A 25265-nucleotide genomic window follows, 5' to 3' on the forward strand; every position below is an offset into this window, starting at 1 on the left:
TAATTTTACACTATTATTTATGAAATAATCCGTCATAGGGAACCCGAAAGGGGCGTTGTGGGGTGCTAACACCTTCCCCGCACGTAACCGACTCCCTTACCCAACTCTGGTTGTAATGGCCAAGGTTGATTTATAAAATCAATCGCCTTAAATCTTTTTCCAATGTTTTGAGTAAAAACATTGGTGGCGACTCCAAGAACCCTACCTTTTGCGAAAACCACTAATCCATGGAGGGTCCCGCTTGGGATTAACATGGATTGGTGACCCATTCAATAAAATTGTTAGTTCGATGAGGTCTCAGTTTGAGAATAAGTCGTTCTAACAATCCATCATTTTTTCAAAATTTAAAAAGAGTCCGACCATCGTCGCGAATGCCAAGGTCCGTTTCGGCGGGTGGCGACAGATGGCGACTCCACTGGGGAAGCCTCGAGAGTCAGTCCCATTTAGTGATGGATTCTTTTCAAAATAATAGTTTAAAATTACTTCATTACCCCTTACTTGTATGATAACATGTTTTATCTATTTGGCTTTAATAACTGTTGTATGTTTAAATTTTCGCAATTGTTTGAAATAAAAACTGCACACAAACCTTTGCACACAACAGTTCCCTCTATACCTGGGGGCATGAGTGGAAAGCCATAGGGAGTGGATGTTAGTACGGCCGGTTGTCGAATGGGTCTATAGGTGCCCGCAGACCGTTGTCGGAAAACATCACTCAAGGTGATAACCATGAACTCGAGTCCGACAGTGCGTTGGAACTTTCCATCGACTTACGACGAGAGGAATTGGGTCCCTATAATGGGGGCACCTTGGGGGCCTCAGACCGGTGAGAACAGTTAGAACCACCTTGAATATGCACTTTTCTGCAGGATACCCCTACCTCGTGATTCGCTCGAGACTGTTCGTGGATGAGTGAATTGTTTGTGCATTGTTTATGTGACATTGTTTGAGCATACATTGCATTCTTTAAACATACAACATTCCTTTTTAAAATAAGAATAAATAGGAATAAGAATCTTCCATTACATGGTGTTAACATCTACCTTCATCACATTCATATAGGTAGTTTCCCTTTTCACCCAAAAATACAAAAAAATAATAAATAAAAAATACCCAAAAAAAAAGAAGAAAAAGGGTTATTTATCCAAACCAAGCAATATCATGCATCATCTTAGGAACATTCCGAAAACATGATAATGCTTAGTTAAATAAACACTATGCATGCATATTCACCACCATCATCTCATATCATGCATTTTAGATTATGGAGGGATCTAGGGGAATGCAAGGGCAGTTGAAGAAAGTGGACTTCTTGTTGTACCGTGCCGAGAGGTTGGATCACCTCTGTTCCTTGATGCCACGAGAGGCTCGTTTGGAGTTTGAAAAATCTTATGGACGAGTTCTCGATTTGATGAAGATTTGTGTGGATCCAGCTTTTCTGAGAGCCTTGGTCCATTTTTGGAGTCTCGATCTGCATTGTTTCGAGTTCCCCCAGTTTGACTTAGTTCCTACTCTCGAGGAGTATGAGCTCATGCTACGATGGCCCAAATCAGCAGGGGTCTATATCTTCCATGGAAATCATGTGGCCGTAGAGAGGGTCGCAACTCAAGTCAAACTGCCATCACGATCATCCGCTTTAGTGGGGAACGGCAGTATCAGGGGTTGGAAGCTTGCTATGATTGAAGACCACCTTTCTTCCTTGGCTGATGAGGGAGATTGGTTAGCTTTCAACAAGACTCTAGCGTTAGCCGTGTTTGGGACGATCTTATTCCCCTTTCACGCTAACACAGTGGACCACGCTGCCATGGACGCTTTCTTCGCTTGGGACGTACACATGAAGAGTCCCGTGCCTGCCATTCTTGCTGACACCTTGCTTTCTGTCAACCTATCTCAGCAGAAGCAAGGGAAGACTATTCGATGCTGCACCTCTTTGTTGTATGTGTGGGGCATCACACATTTTTATGCCTCTAGTCACCTGGGGACCTTGCCCGATCCTTTGAGAAGTTTTTCGAAGATCCCTGTACGCCGCCGATATGCTTCCGAATGGAAGGAAGAGATGGAACAGTGGAGTATTGAGCACTTCATGTGGGTTTGCCCTTGGTTCCGTCCGAGCAATGTATTGACAAGATGCGGTAGTTATCCAAGCATACCATTGATGGGCCTCAGAGGTTGCATAGCCTACTCACCTAGATTGGTTATGAGACAACTTATGAGGACTCAGATTGTTCCTGTTCAAAGAGGAGCTTGGAGGGTTGTGTTTCTCCTTTGATTCCGAGCATCAGAGGGATATGCACGCTGTCATTAGAGCGTGGGAGAAACCAATCTATGAGGGAGATCGAGAGCTTGGAAAGCCTCGGGTATACGCCTCCACCGACTACGAGATATGGAGGAGCGAGAGAGGGGTGTCCCAACCATCCACCTCTTGCGCAACCGCAACTACAAGGAGGATAATGCAAGAACAAGTCGACGCCTTGACCAAGAAGCTGGAAATTATGGGAGCTCAAATGAGAGTTCTTGAAGAGAAAAATGAAGAATCCAGTTTCGTCATCGATGGTCTACAAAGGCAATGCAAGAAAAAAGACCACGAGATAGAGCGGCTCAAGGATGAGTGTGCTAACCTCAATGAGGAGGCTACTCGGGCATCCAAAATGCCAAAGGTTGAACCGAGTAGTCAACTCCAAGAAGTCAACGCAAAGATAGCACACCTTGAAGCCGAACATGCAAGGCAGGCACAGTTGATCAAGGACATGCAAGACAATCTGCTCTTGACTCGATCCGATGCACAGCAATGGCGGGAAGTTGCTCAACAACAAACCGCAAGCCTTTCCGATTTCCGCAAGAGAGAAAGGGAAGGACTAGCACAGATGGCTAGACTCCGAGAGGAGAAGGATCGAGCCGAAGACGAGCTTAACGAACTGCAGGCCATGATCAACTATCACACTCAAAAGGCGAAGGACGCTCAGAAGATCAGTGATGATATGAGCCAAGCCGTCCATATGCAAGTTGAAGCAATGGCACGTCATGTGGAGGAAGCCGAAGACGAATGGAGAAGAAAAATGAACCCGCCTGTGGGTTTTTATCGGCTTTTCTCATATTGTAAAAAATTGCTTCAAAGCATTGTATGATAAGTTGTACACTTTCTATGATCAATGAAATCAAGTTTTTGATTTATAAAATCTCTCAATTGCCTTTGCATTTCATAGTCATTCATTTGCATACATCTCTCCAAGTAATTTAATAATAAACATTAATAAAAAGAAAGAATTAATCGATGCGTATAATCAAAGAGTGGATTGCACGCCATTTGTTATCAAATGCAAACCAACAACTGCGCCAAGCGAGCACACGACAACTTCGTTGTTGGTAATCAAGACGAACAAAGGGGAAGGTCCGACACCGTTAAGGATCACTACTCCAAGGCCTTTTCCCTACGAATCAAATAAGGCTGTGCCATGGATATACGACATCCATTTTTCTGCCGACAGCGATTTCTCTAACATCGCTGGACTTGGGGGCATGACTAGGAGTGGCAGGATCTACACTCCCAATGATCTTCATGATAAAAGCTCCCAAGAATAAAGGAAAGGAAAATAAAGAATCCGAGGAGGAAAATCTAGAAACCGCCTTCCAAGTATTGGAAATTTCCAATGTTGAAACGTTTCCCCGAGAAATGAAGAAGGTAGCCTCCATGCTCACCAAGAACGGATACTTGCCAGGACAAGGACTTGGCAAGGATTCCCAAGGAATTCCCGAGCTACCCATTATCAAGGATAATCTGGGGAAACAAGGGTTAGGATACAACCTTAATAAAGATCAAAGGACGAAGAGGAACCAAGATCCTTCTCGACGTTCTTTAAGCCAGATCTTTAGGAAGGCCGGTTCACAAGCGTCAAGGCCGGTCGTCGTCATCAAGTGCTCTTCTCCTTCCGATAGGGATGCATAGACCTGATGATTGTTAGAGATCACTCCTCGGGGACAGCCCGACCCCCGAGCCTCGATAGGGCACATGTTTCCATTATGATTATAATAAAATCATTCTTTATTCTTTCTCATTGCTTCTTTTCTTGCTTACAATAAACTTCTAGGCCGCATTATTTAACCCTATTTGAATAAGCATAAATGAGGTTAAAATTGTCTTAATAATAATAAACCCGCATCATTTTTATGTGGAAATGTGCGACAACTTAGAGCACCTTTCCTTGGCCTCGACAAATGCCATCATGGATAAAAAAGGAAATCCTAAAAACAAAAAGCTCGGCAGGAAACCCAAAAGAGGGACTGCGCAAAAATAAGAGCAAAGAACCCGCTAGGAATCCCACAAAAGGGTGACCTAGGCAAAAATTAGGGTTGCAAAAATAAACAAAAACAAAGGTCCGCTGAGACGCCACAAAAAGGCGTTTTAGGCAAAAATAAGGACAATCAAAAAACGAAAATAAATCCATGATGGTACCATGAACCGAATTCAAAAAGAAAGGTTCAAGGAAAGCTATCTAAGTTGTCAAATCACAACGTCAATAACAAGATTTGATTAACTTCATAAATGCTTAAACAAACAAGCCTAAACACATAAGCCTACCTTGGCCAGCCATTCTTACAAAAACCATTTTTCAAAATAAAAATAAAACCCCTCTAAAACACAAACTTTCGAAAAATATACCTTTCCTTTCTTTTCTCTCTTGTCCCAAACGATTTTAGAATAATCTAGTGGAAACATGGAGATATAGTGGTCAATAGGAGGGTTGACACGTCTTCTAAAGGAAGGGGAGGATCACTGGGTTGATGACGCCCATCTCAATATAACACGCATCATTCCTCGGTTACATAAATCGGCAGCGCACAGCCCGTCTGGAGGAATGGCAAAAATCCAAACAGAGAAACGCATCGGTTAATTCTTTTGAAAAATGAATCAAATAGAATTAGGTGCATCATACCGCATACATGCATACAGATGATAGGTGTACTGGAAGATCACTTATTCTCTGTTTATTGAAAAAACAAAAAAACAAAAAAACAAAAAATATAAACTTCAGAAAAAACAATGCGCCCGTACCATGTTCAGTACACCCGTACTAAAATCAGGGTTATGAACAAATTTTCAACTCAATACGGGCGTACTGAAATGAATATGGCCGTATTAGCCACAAAGAAATTTTCAAAGACCTCTTCATGAGGCAATTGCATAAAATAGAAAAATAGGAAAAATTGCTTGTGTATGGCAACGGTCAACAGAAAAAGTCGCAAATCGACAGAAAAAGCAATCAAATACAGAAAAAGCCAAAAAATGACAAAAAAGGCAAAAATACAGAAAAAGTCAAAAAAACGACAAAAAAAGGCGAAAATTCAGAAAATCAACCGCATTGTACAGAATAACTGAGCCTGGAGAGGCTTGCCGAAATAATACTCCCTCATCATACAGAATAACTGAGCCTGGAGAGGCTTGCCGAAATAATACTCATACAAAATAACTGAGCCTGGAGAGGCTTGCCGAAATAATACTCCCCAAGGGACATCTCAGCTTGCGCTCTTGGGCTGAACAGAAAATACAGCATTGTACAGAATAACTGAGCCTGGAGAGGCTTGCCAAAATAATACTCTCCAAAATAACTGAGCCTGGAGAGGCTCGCCGAAATAATACTCCCCAGAGATATCTCAGCTTCCACGCTCGGACTAAATTCCCCAGTGAAAGCTATCAAAGCAAGATCAGCAAGATTCCCCAAGGGAGGCTTGATCATCCAAACAGAATATCTAAGTCAAAAGGACTCAGACTTCCTCAGTGGAAGGTAGCTTTCCAACTCAAGCGATGAGTGAAGCTAAGCCTGCAGAGGCTTCCTAAATAATACTCTGGGATACATAAAATCCTCAATCCACATTTGCCTACTCAGAGGCACTCCTTCAAAAAGAAGAAAAATCAAAAAGATCAATAACCATTCCCCAAGCGGAATCCGGCACTCATCCGAACACCGAACATCAAAGATCATTCGCCTACTCAGAGGCACCCCTTCAAAAAGAGAAAAAATCAAAAATATCAATAACCATTCCCCAAGCGAAATCCGGCACTCAGCCGAACACTGAACATCAAGATCATTCGCCTACTCAGAGGCACTCCTTCAAAAAAGAGAAAATCAAAAAAGATCAATAATCATTCCCCAAGCGAAATCCGGCTTTCAGCCAATCACTGAACATCAAGATGATACGCCTAACAGAAGAGGCTAATCAAAATCAACGACAAAATCCCCCAGCGGATAACAGCCTACACAGAGGCAACAAAATCAGAAAATCAAAAAGAGTCACCCGAATAAAGATAACCGGGACACGCTACCAAAGTGATCAGAAACACCGAGGTATACACTAGCCTGGAGAGGCGACGACTAATACTCACCTTGGAGAGGGCAAACTCACGCTACCAAAGTGATCAGAAACACCGAGGTATGCACAAGCCTGGAGAGGCAACGACTAATACTCACCCTGGAGAGGGCAAACTCACGCTACCAAAGTGATCAGAAACACCGAGGTATACACTAGCCTGGAGAGGCGACGACTAATACTCACCCTGGAGAGGGCAAACTCACGCTACCAAAGTGATCAGAAACACCGAGGTATACACTAGCCTGGAGAGGCGACGACTAATACTCACCCTGGAGAGGGCAAACTCACGCTACCAAAGTGATCAGAAACACCGAGGTATACACGAGCCTGGAGAGGCGACGACTAATACTCCACCTGGAGAGGCTACTCAACAATTTTCCACCGGAAGACACTACAAGTCGGAAGGATGGCTTATTCCCCGGACAATTGGGTCAACTCCTTTACTTGTCAACCGGTATACCAAAAAGCCGTTTGACTAAGTAAATGGGGGGCAGCTGTAGACCCCTAAAATTGTCCGGGTCGGAAATAAGACTCGAAGACTCTCAAAGATCGAAGGAAAGTCAGCCAGAAGGACTCCTAGAAGACCATAGGATGACTATCTGTAGGTTTAGAGGTCTTAGAGTAGCTAAAAATAAGGAAGTGGGAAGATTGGAGCTCAATACGGCCTCCTTGGAGTTCAGTACGGCCGTACTGCACATTTTGAACTACAATACAGCCGTACTGAAACCAATACGGCCGTATTGAAGTTTTTGAACTTCAATACGGCCGTACTGAATTCAATACGGCCGTACTGTAGTTCAAATCTTCAGTACGGGCCGTATTGATGTCAGAGGCCGTACTGCGCCTCACCCCTATAAATAAGACGTCATTTGGACGTCATTAGACACTTTTCCACACAGTTTTGACTCTCTCCTTGAGTATTCTGGGGTTTTTGAGCAGTGTTCTGCCCTAGAAATCGCTCTGAGAGTCAATCCGACGAAGTTCTTGAGTCACGAGCCATTTGCTTGAGTCTCGAACTTAGTCGAAGGGAAATCTTTTGGATTTCCATAGTCAAAAATTATTTTTTAGGAAGGAGCGAGCGAGCTTATAGAGGGAGGGAGCGCCAAAAAGCCTCCTAAACTTCATTGATATATAAAAAGCACGTTTCAAGAGGTTTCTTCTCTAAAAATCCCTTCTTTTACCGCTTTCTGATTGTTGCATATTTAAATTCGTCATCATGTAGATATTTAATATATAATCGTTTATAATAAATAGGGGTAATTTAGTAATTTTACACTATTATTTATGAAATAATCCGTCATAGGGAACCCGAAAGGGGCGTTGTGGGGTGCTAACACCTTCCCCGCACGTAACCGACTCCCTTACCCAACTCTGGTTGTAATGGCCAAGGTTGATTTATAAAATCAATCGCCTTAAATCTTTTTCCAATGTTTTGAGTAAAAACATTGGTGGCGACTCCAAGAACCCTACCTTTTGCGAAAACCACTAATCCATGGAGGGTCCCGCTTGGGATTAACATGGATTGGTGACCCATTCAATAAAATTGTTAGTTCGATGAGGTCTCAGTTTGAGAATAAGTCGTTCTAACAATCCATTATTTTTTCAAAATTTAAAAAGAGTCCGACCATCGTCGCGAATGCCAAGGTCCGTTTCGGCGGGTGGCGACACTAGGCAGTTGAAAATCCATGAGAGAAATTACCCTACCCATGATCTTGAATTGGCAGCTGTAGTATTTGTTTTAAAGATTTGGAGACACTATTTGTATGGTTCTAAATTCGAGGTTTTTAGCGACCATAAGAGCCTTAAGTATCTGTTCGATCAGAAAGAGTTAAATATGAGACAAAGGAGATGGCTTGAGTTCTTGAAGGACTATGATTTTGAGTTGAGTTATCACCCAGGTAAGGCAAATGTCGTAGCGGACGCTTTAAGCAGAAAATCACTTCACATATCTTCCTTGATGATTAGAGAGATGGACCTTCTAGCTCAGTTTAGGGATCTAAGTTTAGCTTGTGAGACTACCTCTAGTAGCATAAGATTAGGCATGATTCGTGTAAGTAACGACATGTTGAAGGAGATTAGAGATGCTCAGTTAGAGGATTCATTCTTAGTGGCTAGGCGAGAGGCGATAGAAGGAGGTAGTGGTGGAGAGTTTGTATTGGGTAGCGATGGAGTAGTAAGATTTGGTGACCGTGTGTGTGTACCTAGTGAGGCTACCCTTAGGCGTTTGATACTTGAAGAGGGGCATAAAAGCAAACTTAGTTTCCATCCAGGTTCAACCAAAATGTATCAAGACTTGAAGAAGATGTTTTGGTGGCCTAGAATGAAGAGAGACATAGAGGATTTTGCGAGTGCTTGCCTAGTATGCCAGAAGGGTAAGGTAGAACACCAAAAACCTTCAGGATTACTTCAACCCTTGAGTATACCAGAGTGGAAGTGGGATAGCATTTCCATGGATTTTGTAGTTGCTTTGCCTAGGACTGTTGGAGGGCACGATTCTATTTGGGTGATTGTAGATAGATTGACCAAGTGTGCACATTTCTTACCTATTAATATTAAGTATTCCTTAGAGAAACTTGCTAAGCTTTACATTAGTGAAATTGTGAGATTGCATGGTGTACCATCTAGCATAGTTTCAGATAGAGACCCTAGGTTTACTTCTAGATTTTGGGAGAGTTTGCAACAAGCATTGGGGACTCAGCTTAGACTTAGTTCAGCTTATCACCCACAAACCGACGGTCAGACTGAGAGAACTATACAGTCATTAGAGGATTTACTTAGAGCCTGCGTGTTAGATCAAGGGGGTAGTTGGGATAGCTTCTTACCTTTGATAGAGTTTACATATAATAATAGTTTTCATTCTAGCATAGGCATGGCACCTTATGAAGCACTATATGGTAGGAGGTGTAGAACACCTTTGTGTTGGTGTGAGCCGGGAGATAATCTTGTTTTAGGACCGGAGGTAGTACAACAAACCACAGAGAAGGTTAAGTTAATTCAAGATAGAATGAGAACAGCCCAGGGTAGACAAAAGAGTTATGTTGATAAGAGGAGGAAGGACTTAGAATTCAAAGAAGGAGATCATGTATTCCTGAAAGTCACTCCGTGGACTGGGGTTGGTAGAGGATTGAAGTCTAAAAAGCTTACACCTCGTTTCATCGGTCCGTATCAAATTCTTAAGAGAGTCGGTACATTGGCTTATCAAATCGCTTTACCTCCACATTTGTCAAATCTTCATAATGTATTCCATGTTTCTCAACTTCGAAAATACATCCATGATCCTTCGCATGTGATTGAGTCGGATCATCTTGAAGTTAAGGAAAACTTGACAGTAGAAACCATACCGGTGAGAGTTGAGGATCGAATGGTGAAACAACTTCGAGGTAAGGAAATTCCTTTGGTTAAGGTGATCTGGGGTGGAGCAACGCCGGAAAATGCTACTTGGGAACTTGAGGAGAAGATGAAGGATTCTTACCCGAAATTGTTTGCTTCAGGTAAATTCGAGGACGAATTTTCTTTTAGGAGGGGAGAGTTGTAACATCCTAAATTTTTAATTAATTAAATTTTAATTAATTACTATTTTTATGTAAATAATTTATATCATTTTATTTAGTAATTTTATAAAATTGCAGTAGATTCTAAATAATAATAATTATATTTACGAGAGAAACTTGAGTCTAGTAGTTATTTATATTTATATTCTAGAGAGCAGAAAATAAATTAGTATTTTAAATAATTATAGAAGTTGAAACTGTTTTATTTTTTTTTAATTATTTATTTACCATTTTAATTAAATAGAGGGGGATGGGCGGGTGAGTATGGGCCTGGCCCAGTCGGAATTATTAGAGGGGTTTTGGGGGTAGTCACTTACCTAATATTCATTTTAACGTCAGACGCTTGAAGGAAGAGGGGAGAGGAGAAAATTCTTGAAGGAAGGCGTAAAGTGTTCAGATTGCTCCGTCGTTCTTCTGTTGGCCTTCGTTCATCATCCTTAAGGTACGGGGGGGGGGATGGGTTTCTTCATATGTGAATATAGGGGTGTTCGGGTAGTGAGGGCAATCCCTAAGTCCCTCTAGGAACTCTATTTAAAATTCTGAACGATTATCTGTGCAATCAATGTTCTAAATTCTTAATTCATTTGGAAGAACTTATTTCTTGAATTGTCTTTGAATTCCATTGGGGCTTTCTTGTTAATTCTTTATCCTTAAATTTGATGACTTGAATTTTATGTGTTAAGAAGAGTTTAGATTTTTTTTTGTAAAACCAATGGAAACCAATTTTTGAGGCTTGAGATGTGTATGGATTGATTTGGAACGTATGAAGAATATAAATGGAGTTAAACTGAACCAACGGGGTGTAGAAGTAGTGAAAATTGGTAAAAACCTTGTTGGAACTCGTAAAACGCAGGTTTAATTTCACAGAGGGAAGTCTGGGCAGAGATTTGGGCGCTCAGCGCCAGTTTTGGGTGTCGGGCGTCGGGACCCCGACATACGTTTGTAATTTTGCGATATCTTTCTGTGTAGTTATCCAAATCGAGTGCCATTTGTTTTTTTAGAAACTAGACATCTGGGGCTACCATTTAGACACAAGAATCGTGTAAAAATATTAATATTTGATCACGTTATGTGAGTTGCAATTTGAGCCTTCCAATTTGTGTGCGAACCACAACATCAATTTTTGTGAGCCCTGAATGGTAACCTAAAAGACTTTATTAGGATTTGTGTTCTTCATGAAAGTTGTAGATATTGATGTTAGGATTCTAATGGAGTTGGGATCACTTAGAAAGGATATGTATATCTCGAGTTATGGTTAAATTATTAACTGAATGTCATAGATATTGTGATGTGTGTGAAGAATTATGTGAAATTTGTGATCTATGATGTTGATAACTTAATGATAGGTACCTAGCATGTGAGGATGATATTTCATGGATTGTTATTGACATGTGATGATGTTATATAATGGAGATGCATTAATTATGAGTTACGTGGGATGCATGAGTTGCATGAGACTTATGAGTTGCATGTGGTGCTTGAGAAGCCAGACGTGGCTATATTGCATTGGACCCTGGGCCCAGAGAGGGGTTGAGACAGGGGGGACCATGACAGGAGGCATTCCATGCGTGGGCCGTTGGGTGTTTAACTGCGCAGCTCACTGGCCACAGAGGGTTTAACGGTGGGTGGATTGCCTTTGCACGGGCCGCTGGGTGTTTAATCGTGCAACATACCGGCCCTGGGAGGGTGTGAGAACGGTATGCCCGCATTGGAAACAACTAAGGGAATTGACGAGGTACGCCCATTGTGCGGAGTGCCAAGTTGAGACTCTTAGGAGAGGAGATGTGTATGAGCATATAGTGAGCATGTGTATGAAAGCTTGTATGATTGAAAAAAAAATGATGTTTGGTAAAAATATGAGATGTATTTGTTGTTTATATTTAATGATGATATTTTGGTGCACGGTGTGGGGTGGGAATTGGGTAGCCCTATGTTCATATATGATGTTATCTATCTCTCACCGTCCTGTTTTTATGTGGTTTTCTTTTAGGTGAAGATGAAGGCACTCATAGTGTTGAGTTCTAAAGGGAAAGGGTTCTGCTCTGATAGGATGTGACATTGGGGCATGAATTTAGGATGCTTTAGTTATGAATTGTTATTTGTCGTTTGAGGAGACTTATTTTTAAGAGTTTTATATTCACCTTATATTTGTAAATTCTGGATTCCTTTCATTTTCTTTAGAGACCTTGATAATTTTCTTTTAAGAGTAAAACTTTATTATTATTATTTTTTTTTTTTTTTTATTTCAAGACTTGTGAACCTATGAGTTTTTATTAAAATATGTGGACCCTTCTTGATGTTATATTTATTGAATTATTCTTATTGTTGTTACTTATTTATTATGGGGTAGAAGGGTGTCACACAATGTCGTAGAAGGTTAAGATGAAAATAAAGGGTTTGTGAGTGGTTTTATTCCTCGAGTGTTTAATCTATAGATTTTATGCTTACATGCTGTGACGGATCCAGAAATTTTAGATAGTGGGGGCAATACTTATTCATATATTTACAGTATTAAAAATTTTACATATAAATTTTAAAAACATAAATATATATCATAATTATTTTTTACAAGATTTTATATCTACGATTATAATTAAAGATGAAAATAAATTAGGCCAGACTAGATTTTATAATAATTTAGTAGGTTTGAACCTAACTTTCTTTAAAATTATATATCCTAAGTATGACTTATTTATCTATCATAGATATTTTTTAAGTGTTTGGTTATAGCTACAATCTTAAAGACCTACTTTATAATAATTTAAAATTATTAAAAATATAAAAATAAATATGTTAAATCTTATAAAAATCAAGTTTAATTTATTTACGATATAAACATGTTTTTAATATCTAATATATATTTTTAGATGATAATTTATTTTAAAATATATTTTATAATAACAATTCTAAATAGAACATAAATCTTTTGATCTTTCTTATTTTAATTTTTTTTAATTAACGTATACAATTTTACTATTTTAATTTTTTTAATCAATGTATACAATAAATAGAAAACACAAAAATTAAACATACATACTGCAAATTTTATTTTTATCAAAAATTGATTCATTATTAAGGAATATTTTTTATCACATAAGAGAATTAATCTTCTTCAAAAATTTGATAGACATCAAACAAATAAATATCTTCTCCGAATCTATATTTTATATATATATAATGATTTAAACATATATATATATATTTATTTATTTTATTATAATATAATTTTTATTTTTTAAAATATATTATTTTTTAATAAAAAAATATGTATGTGTCAAATAGTAGTGGGGGCAAGTGCCCCCACTCTTCACAGTGTGGATCCGTCCCTGCTTACATGTGATATGAAGCATGGATGTTGAATTGAGAAAGATGTGTATAATGTTATGTTGTGTAATGATGTTATGATGATGATGTATAGTGCTATGTGATGCATGAAATGAATGATGATGTGATATAATGTTGAATTGTAATGAAGCATATTGTGATGAGATATAGTTGAGTTAATGTATGAATTCTTATGTTGAGATATCAATGATTTGTTGTGATGAATGTTGTGGTGATGCATATTGTGAAAATATTGATGATGAGATATGATGAATTAGTCCAGTGTTGCAAACTAACACTCAAGGAGTTGAGAGTGCATCTGTGCGATTGAGTTGATTGTTTGAGTCCATGCATACCATGCTTTGTTTCACGGGATAGTTTGAGTTTATGTAGGTGGGATATCATAGGTCATCTACCTATGCCTCGGGGGGTGTTATGGTGGGGAAACCTCTATCAACAATGGGAGAGGCTACTATGGTCAACTTTAACACTTTAAAAAGACCTTGATAAACATCCCCTAATAAGGTGGTTTAGGCGGATCATTGCTGTGGAGTGATCACTACACTTGTGACACCCTCTATTTGCATACCATAATATGAAAATAAAGAAAACTAAATAGAAAAATCTAACAAAATTAATTTCAAATATTCAACATAAAGAGTGGCATATTTTAACAAAACAAAACCAAATAAAATATAATGAATTAAAATAACAATTGTCTTAAAACATAAAGAAAAATAAATCCTAGCTAAACTCTGATGTCACATCCTATTAGAGTATAAACTCAACTACATGGACTAGGCCTCATCACCAACATCCTTAACCTCATTATGTAAATCACTAGCAATATCATACAATAGAGACAAAAACAAATAAGTGGAGTGAGAAACATCTCACTATGGCTCATGACATAAGATGTAGTTAGACAATCAAATACAAACAATATATACATATATACACAACATGAACAAATTGGTAACAGTAACTTATTTCACTCTTTCATGACATAATAAGTAAATAACGCATAACATTAAGATGCATATGCAATAGACACAAACTACATATTAACATACATGTGATGTCAATAAAAATATCACACATCACACTTGTGCATTGCCTCTAGCTATACATGTACATATGTCAGGTCACACCCTTAACGCACTCTTACTAGGAGGACATACTACCAGGGTTTTGTCAAGATAGTTGAGTCGCCCAAGATACATCCTATGCACACAAAGGGTAAGACTGAGACTTCTAGACCAAGCTATCTCCAAGGACTAATCCACAAGCTTTTACACAATGGGCCTTCCTTGGTGGTGTATTTTATATCATACCCTTGAAAAAACTTTTATGCATACAATGCATGTCAACACACTTGATGCATAGCAATTCACATGATCTCATTAATTCACGTATCACATGTCTTATCATATCACACTATCACATTATTTTTCTACCATTTAATCTCATATCATATAATCATTAATTGTTCTCAATATATCAATTAACAATTTAACTATATCAATTAAATATTAGCAATCAATGGCATAAAGGATCACATCACTATAACTCATACTTAGCTAAGAATCATATCAATAACATATTCACATATTACAACTAGTTATCAATATTAATTAGTAAAATGATTACATATGTTTGCAGTTTAAACACAACAATTACACAACATCATTTGATACACCTCAAGAGAGAATCATTGTGAGATCTTCTAATCATATGTCAATATATTGATCATAGTTACTAAGAGATAAATGTCACTAAGCATTTAAATCGTTAGCTTAACTAGCCTAGCAATCTTATCAATATCACATGTTAAATCTTTAGACATCGCTATCATCGAGTCACCTCAAGTCGTTAACAATTAACTTACATCATAATTTATTAAAAATTAATTTCTCCCACGATTTATCTTTCTTAGACTTGATCACCATTCACAAACTACATTTTTATAACTTAATCTTCTAAGACATTGGAGGGTCCAAATTCCTTATCTAGAGTCATATACATGCTATCAAGTTGTTATTAATTTTTTTAGAAATCTAAGACAATTATCTCCAACTTCTTTGTTGACCTCAAAAGGTAATTATTCCATCTATATTTTTAAAAATAAAAAATCGCAACATTTCAACCTAAATCTAACAGTCCAACCTCTGCACAATAATTTGATCATAACATTAGTGCTATACCTATCTTTTAGGTGATCCTAATGGCATTTGAAAGGTAACATCTAGGACTATAGTTCATATGCATATTACAAAACCTAATTTTAATAGTATCACACCTGACACAACATTTAATGTGCTTGGGACAGAAAAGATAACACCCTCTAAAAAGTACTTGTGATCAACGTGACTAAGGCCATACTTGACGCAAAAACTTGTAGGAACAACATGTTAAGTCAGACGAAGCACATTCGCAATTCCCACCGAGGTTTTGAATATGACAAATATAATACATATTGTTATTACTAACATGTGCATTAGTGTTTCAGACGGATAACAATAATTTCAAGCAAAAATGAGGGACAAAGTAGCAAAAATGAAGGACAAAGTATGATCAAACATAATTGAATTGAACAAGACAAGACGAATCTATCAGCTGAAGCCTGAGGGATCAGACACAAGACCAAAACAGGCATCATAGGAGACTAAGTCAAGAACGGGACGAAAGTTGGCCAAACATCAAAATAGAGTTGCAAAATCATTTGATAGAGCCTAACGAACAAGCAGACGAAGTCATCACTCTCATAATCAAACGTAAAAGGTAGTCAAGACCAGACGAAGGATCATATATCCAGACGCGGTCAGAAAATATTGAAGCGCATTTGAAGTCCACTAATCACATCGAGTGAAATCATACAAGAAACACAAAAGGACATCAAACGTGAATACAAAAAAAAGAAAAAAATAGGCAAGCATGGAATCACAAGTCAAAGATGCATGCGTCAAAGAAAGGACACCTACTTTTCAGAAAAAGGCAGCACCTCAACAGCTAAACTAATGAAAAAAGTACAAATATGCCTAGATTATGATTGAAGTCAGACATTGAAACAATCAACTACACAAAAGGACTTCACGTATACAAGCAAACATTTAATGCAAGATCAAATGGTGCCTAGCGTAGCCCATTTGACGCTCGGTGCGATATTTGTTCGTGATAGACTTGCAGGATAAGAAAATATCATACATTATAAACCCCAAACTCTAATACTCCAATCGAATCGATAAAAATCATGATTAAAGCTTAATATTACTCTATTATATCATCAATTACTCTAATCCAACATCTATTTCACATTCTAATTAATATCCCTTGTCAGAACCCGAAAAATTCTGATCTTACCCATAGATGGTTTTAACTTAGTTTTGAAATTCTCATTGGTTTAGGAATGTCTGAAGATCAGACTAGTCCTTCACTGATGGATTTTGAAAAGAGTTCAAAGGAGTCACCACCAACATTTTACTAAAAACATCAGGAAAAGGAAAAAGGTTTCAAAAATTAATAATTGCCTTTATAGCTAGAATTAGGTTCGGGGGGTCGGTTATGTGTTGGGAAGGTATTAGGCACCTCACAATGCCCAAACTTGGTATCCTATGACGAGTTTAGCATAATAATGAACAATAATTAAATATTTAACCCTTTTTATTATCCATTTAAATACTTATTATCTACATGATTATTGATTCTCATGGCAATAATGTTATGAATAAAGCAATTAAATAAATAAGGAGAGAGAGAGAGAGAGAGAGAATTGATAAAAAAAACCTCTTAAGCAAGCTTTATAGAGGAATCCTCAAATGTTGGTGCAGAGGCGTGTTTTGGTAGTCTTTGCTCTATATAGAGACCTCACAAACACTTAAGAAAGTATAGAGGAAGAGAAAGGAGTTTTTTTGCCAAGAATTAGTCAACTAAGTAGTGTGTGGGAGACTGAGCCTTGGGCACGCTTATATAGGCACCCATAGGTGTGGCACAATGGTTCTAGCCCTTAAAATTGCACTAAAATAGGTTTTGGGAATAGGCCATTCCAAATTAGGGTTACATGCAAAATTTTCTATTAGGAGCGACCATTCCGAGTTTTGATAGGGTTGTTCCTAACTAGGGTTTCCCTTATTAAATTTGAATTAGGAACAGTTGTTCCAAGTATAGGAACGATCGTTCCATGGCCTAAACCCTAGCTTCGAGCCTTCTGGGCCTCTTGGTGTTGTCCTGGTCTATCTTGGTGCTTTATTGGGCCCTCAAGGGTTGCTCTTGTCATCCTAGTGGCCTTTTGTCTTTGGTAAAGATAACATGGACGAAATCGGGTGTCTACACCCCTATTAACTATTCACGCATAACCATTTAAGGTTCCCACGGGAACCCATAAACAATCCAAACTTCACAATCATAGGTTCAATCACTAAATTGGAACCTATACAACTACGCTACATCAAATAGAACAATAAGGAATCATATAGAAGACCAAAAACACATAATGTAATCAATTGGGAAGATCCCTTCATACAATACAAGTAATTGAGAAAGGATTTGGGGTAAATCTCACTACCTAATATACATCTCATGCCCAAAGTGTGACTATTCACTTCCCTCTATCCTCGATGAATGTTTGATGAATGATGTGGATCTCTGGACTGTTCTTTTATGAACTCTGGTTCTCCCAAGCCTAAAGTTTATAAGTGTACGAGGAAAAGAAAATAATAAGCGTAAAAAGGAAAACTGATCAAAATAACTCTTTTTAAGAAAAAAAAACATAACTTCTCACTTAATCGACAATTAAAACATTTTACAAAAATTATGAAATTCTTCCCCCACTTAATAAAATACATAAATCATTTAATCATAAAACCTTATAATTATTAAAACCAACCCAAATAATTATAACAAAATACAATAATTAATAATTAACTATATATAGTATACATAAAATATATTTCTCCAACCACAATTATAATTAAAATAAAATATATAAAAATTATAATATAGACACATTTTTCTAAAAATACTTATTATAACAAAATATCATAAAAATACATATTTCTCTAATAAATATTATACAAAACAATTTTCACAAATATTTTTTAATTAAAAACACTTATACTCAATAAAAGCCTCTAAAATATTTTATAAAATCTTTTTAATTAATTAAAATAATTATAAGAAGATAAACCCATTAAATATAAAAAAATAATAATTAAACAATTATATTAGTAGACTTCACGATGTTACAACACTATTCGATAGGGTAGTCTCGTTCCATTACTCCTAGGCTATTCTTTACACTTGATGATGAGAAGGAGATTGGTATCACATACATGTAGAGTTAGGAGTATACATCTCATAAGTCTTAATTGATGAATATGATGTATTGTAATTGATGGAATGATGGTGATAAATGGAGTGTAATATGTCAACTTGTTATTAATATTGAATGAGAGGATCGACGAAAATGTATACAATGTTATTAATAGTTGAGATGTATTCTCAATCCCTATATTTGTATGTTTGTGTTTGGTCTGAATGTCATTTGTAAGAATAAAGCAGGTATAAGATGATAGATTTAAGGAAAGAGAAAAGTAAATAGGAATATTGCTTTGAAAGTGTGACATCAAGGTTAAGTTATAGGATTAGCATTAATTTAAGTTGGGTTTCTTTTAAGCTGCTTTATTAGTAGAACTTATTTGATTTAAGAAGATGTTTTATTCCCTTTACAATAATGCTTTATAAGTTTTTGTTTTAAGTATTGATGAAATATGTGAACCCTTTTTACCAATTAATGAGAAGTATTATTGTAAACATTTAATTTTCTAAAAATTTTATTATATTTTATTTATTAAATCCTTGGGGTGGAAGGGTGTCACACATTTTCCCTTGTTCTCATTTGCATTCCAAACGAATATATCTTATGAGTTTGTAAAACTCTAAGGGCTACAAATATTTTGGTAGTAGGTATCAACTATTGGATTGATGATATAACAACTTAACTTCATCGCACGATCTTAAAGACTTTTCTAAGCCTATATAACTCGACAGTGACTCAATTCAAATAAAGTAAAAGAAAACATAATAATATAGTCTAAATTAAAACATAACTACTCCTCTAAATATTGTGACACCCTTTACCCCCAAAAATTTAACAAATGAAATATAAAAAAAAAATTCAAAAAAATAAAATATTGTAATAATACTTCTCATAAGCTTGTAAAAGGTTCATATTGTTCTTAATAAAACATATAAAGTATCATTTAAAAAGAAATAAAAATATTTTCTTGTATCAAATAAGTTCTAATAAAAAATAACTTAATATAAAATTCAACATAAAAAATCTATTAATCCTAAAACTTGGTCCCAATGTTACATTATCAGAGCAAGATGTAACACCCCATTTTTCATAAAATATATAAGTCTTTTATTAATAATTTTGGTATTTTTATTTTATTAATTGGGGATATTTAATATTTTTTTTAATTATGTAATATATTTTAGAATATATTATATAATATTTTATTAAAGAATAATATAATACTAATAAGGGAAGGAATCTTCAGGATAACTATAGTTAGTATATTTAACTAGACAATTAAAAGAAGGTTAAGGTTTTTCAAAGAGAAGTTTTTTGATAAAACCTTTTTTACGCCTTTATTTTCATGTACGCACTTCAAAGCTCAAAGAATAAGAGAAGGAAGGAAATCACTCTTAAGCCGTGCCCCGTCATCTAGATCTTATCCAGGTGAGGGGGGAAGTGAGAGACCTTGCTCTAGGTGTGGGTTTGTATGCTAGGTAGTGGGATTGACCCCCAATCTGATGTATGTTGTGTGCTTATGTATGAGAGGTTTCCCTTAATGTTTCTGTTTAGTACCCTATTCTTTTCACTCATAATTAATTGCATGAATTATTTGAATGAATGATTGATTTCATGTTTTGGATGGAAATTTGTACGATTTGAGGCTCTTGTGGGTTTCCGTGGGAAACCCTAAGGGAACTTGTTGTGGTGATAGTGAAGTGATAGTAGTTGTATACGTAAATTATGTCTTTTAGAAGTGTAGTGTAACCTATGGAGAGTTCTTACTAATTAGATTGAGAGAAAAGAGTTTGGGCATGAGTTGTGCCTTGTTTTAAAAATCCTAGTATGAATATATTTTGGTATTTATGTTGTTTCTCTATGTGTGATTAATGAAATTGAGTTCCAATTATTAGGTTAGAAAACACACATTTGGAGCTATAGTTTAGACTCAAGAAACAAATAAAAATGTCAAGGAATGACAAAGTTAAGTGAGTTAAAAGATGAACTTTATATTCTATGCACGAAATGTAACGTATATACGTTGTAAGCCTTTCAAGTAGACTTAAATGATAGAATTAAGTTTATTGATCTTCAAAAAAGTCTTGGATGTTAGCTTTCAAATGTTGTTGGAATCATCTAAAAGGGAGGTCTAGAACTAAAGTTATGATTAAATTAGTGAGAAAAGGTCAAGCTATTAGATTTAGGCTAAAATGTTGTAGTTTTGTATTTATTTAAAATAGTAGATAACATATTTAGCTCTTGAGGTCGACATAGAAATTGAAGATAATTAATTGTCTTAGCTTTATAATAAAATTAAGATCAACTTAATAGTGCATATATAGCTCTAACTAAGGTGTTTGGACCATGTGATATCATAAAAGATTAAGTTTTGAAAATATTGTAGTATGTGAGAGTGCTATTGATATACTTGTGAGCTATGTATGAGTTGTAGTGATGTGATCCCTTATGCCATTGATTGCTAATATTTAATTGATATAGATGAACTATTAATTTTTATATTGAGAATGGTTGATGATTTCATGATATAGGATTAGTTGACAATGAATTAATGAGATCGTGTGAAATATTATGCATAGAGTGTGTTTGACATGCATCATGTGCATAAAAATATTTTTTTGAAGGGTACAATATGGAATACACCATTAGAGAAGGTCCCTTGTGTAAAAGTTTGGGAGCCAACTCAGCATGGGATGTATGTTGCACAACTCAGCTCTCCCGACCAAACCCTGGTAGTATGTCTTTTTTGTGATAGTGCGCAAAGAGTGTGACCGACATGTACTCCTAGACTACTTCAGTGTGTTGCTAGAAATAATGCACAAGTGTAATATGTGATATTTTTACTGGTACCACATGCATGATAACATGTTCGTGTCTGTTGCATATACATTATAATCTTACTTGTTGTTGCTTACTATGCTATGAATAAGTTAAATATGATGCTGTTTAACTATGTATGCTATATCATGTTGTATGTGTTGTTTGAGTTTGGCTAGTCGATTTGCATTCCTATACCATGAGCCAGAGTGAGATATTTTTCACTCCCTTTTTTTTGTTGTCTTCTTGTGGGTTTTTTTCAGGTAATCATCAACATGGTACTGAGGATGTTGGTGACGATGCTTAGTCATTAATGTTGGGTTTTTCTCTAATAAGACACGTTTTATTGGGGAATTAGTTAGTTAGGACTAGTTAACATTTGATTCTTGCTATTTACTTAGATTAGTTTAATTTTTTATTTTCGTTGTAATTGTTATTTCCACTAAGTCTAGTATATATTAAAATGTGATTTTTTCTACCTATGTGAACTTTGAGTTTATTTATTATAATGAGGTTATTGAATTTTATATTGCATTATGCCATGTGGGGTAGAGGGTGTCACACAATACCCTTTTTTTTATTCTCTTTCCTAAAACCTATCATCTTATACTTGTTCTATTTCTACAATTGGTTATCAACCCAAACACAAACATACAAACATAGAGAGTGAGAATATATCTTATTCATCACAACATATACAAAGCATAAGGATAGACACACACTAATCAAACAATAATTACATCTTATACACCTTCATCAATTCTCTCATACAATATTAATAACAGTTTAATACATGACATTCCATCTATCACCATCGTTCCATCAATCAGAAACATAACATATTCATCAACTAAGACTAATGAGATGTATGCTCCTAACTTTTTATGCATGTGTTGCCAATCTCCTACTCATCATCAAGTGTACAGAGTAGCCTAAAAGTAATGGAACAAGACCACCTCGTTAAATAGTGTAGGAACCACTTTGCAACAATGATTTCTCCCCAACCACCTCACTAAAGGGTGTCTATCAGGATCCTGTTAAAGTGTTATATCTAGCCATGGTAGCCTTTCATTCCCACCATAACACTCTAGAGCATAGATAGATGGCCTATAATATTCCATTTGCATACACTCACACTATCTCGCAAAACAAATCATGTTTGTATGGACTCCATACAACATCACAACAACATAGTATGCATAATTCATCTCCTCAAGTGTTAGTCCCCAACACTACACTTTTCCATTTCATCTCACCATAGTATTCATCATAGCATACATCGTCACATCCTAATAACTTCATCACATTAATTTAATAATATCCCAATACATAATAAATCCTACACACGACACACTCATAGCATCTCATGCTCATATAAATGTACATAATCCATATTGCTCTATAAACAAGGGTTATCATATAATTAATAGGTAATAATAGATTCATAATCATAACACTCAATACATAATCAATCATACATATGACTCACTCATAGCATCTTATGTTCATAATAAAAATTTAAAATTCATATTGCTCTATAAATAATGGTTTTCACATAATTCACAGGCACTTAAAGAATAACACAACTCACACTAGTGCAAAAATAACTTTTAACATCGGGGTTTTAAGATCGGTTAAGTAGGAACCAATTTTAAAAATAATGCGGTGACATTTTTGTAATTAATGTCATAACTTTTAAAATCAGTTAAATTTTAACTAATTTTAAAAGATATTTTAAAATCGGTTATCATTTAACCGATTTTAAAAGGTTTCTTTGTTAATAATTTTAAAATTAGTTATATTAGCACTAATTTTGTATATAGTATACAAAATCATTTATTAAAAATGCGATTTAAAAAGGCATGTCTTGCGCCTATTTTTAAGATCGGTTCTCTAAGAACGGATTTTGTATGGTTCTTTAAGAGCACCTCCAACGGAGGGTGCGTAATGGGTTCCTTAAGGTTAAGCAACGTTCCTTATAAAAAATTCTCGTTGGACTTGTCCTACATGGCAGCTGGGTTTCTTAAATTTTTTTATGAATTGCTTGTACAAGCAACGTTCCTTAGTACTGACAACAACAATTTTATTGGTTGAAATTTATCTACGTGGACCACGTTTATGAAAAAGAAGATTTCCAGTGCCTCCAACGCTGCTATTCACACTCTCCCACTCATGGCATCGCCTTCTCTACAGCCCCACCTTCCCACCCTTCAACTGCCTCTACGCGCTGCTCGCCCCGCCCCACAGCCCGTCACTGCACTTCCACGCTTACGACCCTCTCTCCGCCACCTGGCAAGCCCTCCCGTCGCCGCCCCCTACCCGCCCCTCCTCCTCCGCCACCCAGCCTTCCTTTCCCGTAGCCTTTCCGTGCAGTCCATCTCCTTGGGGGGCGTAGCGTAGCGTACCTTGTAGCCGTGATCAAACGGCACAGGGCGAGAGAGGAGAGCGAAGATGTTCTTCTTGGAGAGATGTTGGTGCCTCTCGGGAGGCATGAGAAGAAGGAGATCGGGGTAGTTGGGAGGCAGCTTGGCTTCCCAAACGGAGTCGGCGGAGGCGGCGCCGCGGAAGGAGCGGTTGAGGCGCGCGAGGTTGCATATCTTCGGCGGAGTGAGGTGGAGGAAGACGCGAGCGACGCAACCCTCCAGGATGTCGCCGAGGCCCGGAGTGACGGCGGAACCGTTGCTTCCGAGGTTGGACAGCGAGGCCCCCATCCCTCCCGATGGATTCACCCCTTTTCCTTCCCTTTCATTCACAGTCACACCTTCTTTCTTTTCCTTTTCCTTCTAGAAGGACATGCCCGAGGGCATACTCAATGGCTGGAGAGACTTTGAAAATAAAAAAAAAAAAAGACGTTGGATGTTGATAAACGAAAAAAAAAAAAAAAAGAGACGTTGGAGTTGAAAGAGAGACGTTAAAGAGACGTTGATAAACGAAAATTAAAAAAAAAAAAAAGACGTTGGAGTTGAAAGAGAGACGTTAAAGAGACGTTGATAAACGAAAAAAAAAAAAACTTGGAGTTGAAAGAGAGACGTTAAAGAGCCGTTGGAAATTTATGTATAAATTGATGTCTAACTTTCAATTCTTTTGCACTCTATTTTTCACATTCAGCAGTTCATTTGCACTCTATTTTTCACATTGTGTAGTTTATTTGCAGTCTATTGTTCGGTTAATTTACATTTCATTATCCAAGTTTACAATTTATTTCAAAAAATTACTATTCACGTTTACTATTGGCATCCAAAAAATTATTTTTTTTTGTTTATTTGTAATTTTTTTTATATTCTACCACATGGATCCCAATCAATTTAATTTTCAAAGTTATTTTAATTTTTTACAAAACCAACCACCACCTCCAACCCCTTCCGATGAAAATTCTCAAAATCCTCAATTTTTTACATACCCACCACCACCACCACATTCAACCAATGATAATTCTCCAAATCCCCACTTTTTTATGTTTCCACCACCACCACCACATTCGACCAATAATAATTTTCCAAATCCCCATTTTTTTATGTATCCACCACCGATACCAACCAATCCCAATATAAATTTTAGGCCTTCAAATTTTTCCGAAACAGATTCACCAATTGGTTCCGTATCCGAGTCTCAAGTAGGGCTAGAGAACATCACACTTGATGTTGGAAGGCAACAAGGAGAAGAAATATCTACTCAAAAAAAATCACGTGTAAGTTTTTCTGTTGAAGAGGATAATTTACTTATTCAATCATGGCTCAACATTTCGAAGGATCCAATTGTTGGAGTTGATCAAACTGGAAATAGTTTCTAGATTAGAATCAAGGAGAATTACAACAACAATCGCAATCAATTTCCAGTAAGAAATCCAGGTCAGTTAAAAAGTCGTTGGTTTCGAATTAATAAAGCTGTTCAAT

The 25265-nt window shown here is 36.6% G+C and overlaps 1 pseudogene; it reads right to left on the minus strand.

Moving 5' to 3' along the window:
- Nucleotides 1-23687: 23687 nt before the first annotated feature.
- Nucleotides 23688-24083, minus strand: LOC145954730 (F-box protein PP2-A15 pseudogene; annotated as a pseudogene).
- Between the last annotated feature and the right edge of the window lie 1182 nt (nucleotides 24084-25265).

Source organism: Cajanus cajan, chromosome 2 (genome assembly GCF_000230855.2).
Source record: "Cajanus cajan strain Asha chromosome 2, NIPB_CcT2T_4, whole genome shotgun sequence".
In the NCBI taxonomy this organism is placed as follows: domain Eukaryota; kingdom Viridiplantae; phylum Streptophyta; class Magnoliopsida; order Fabales; family Fabaceae; genus Cajanus; species Cajanus cajan.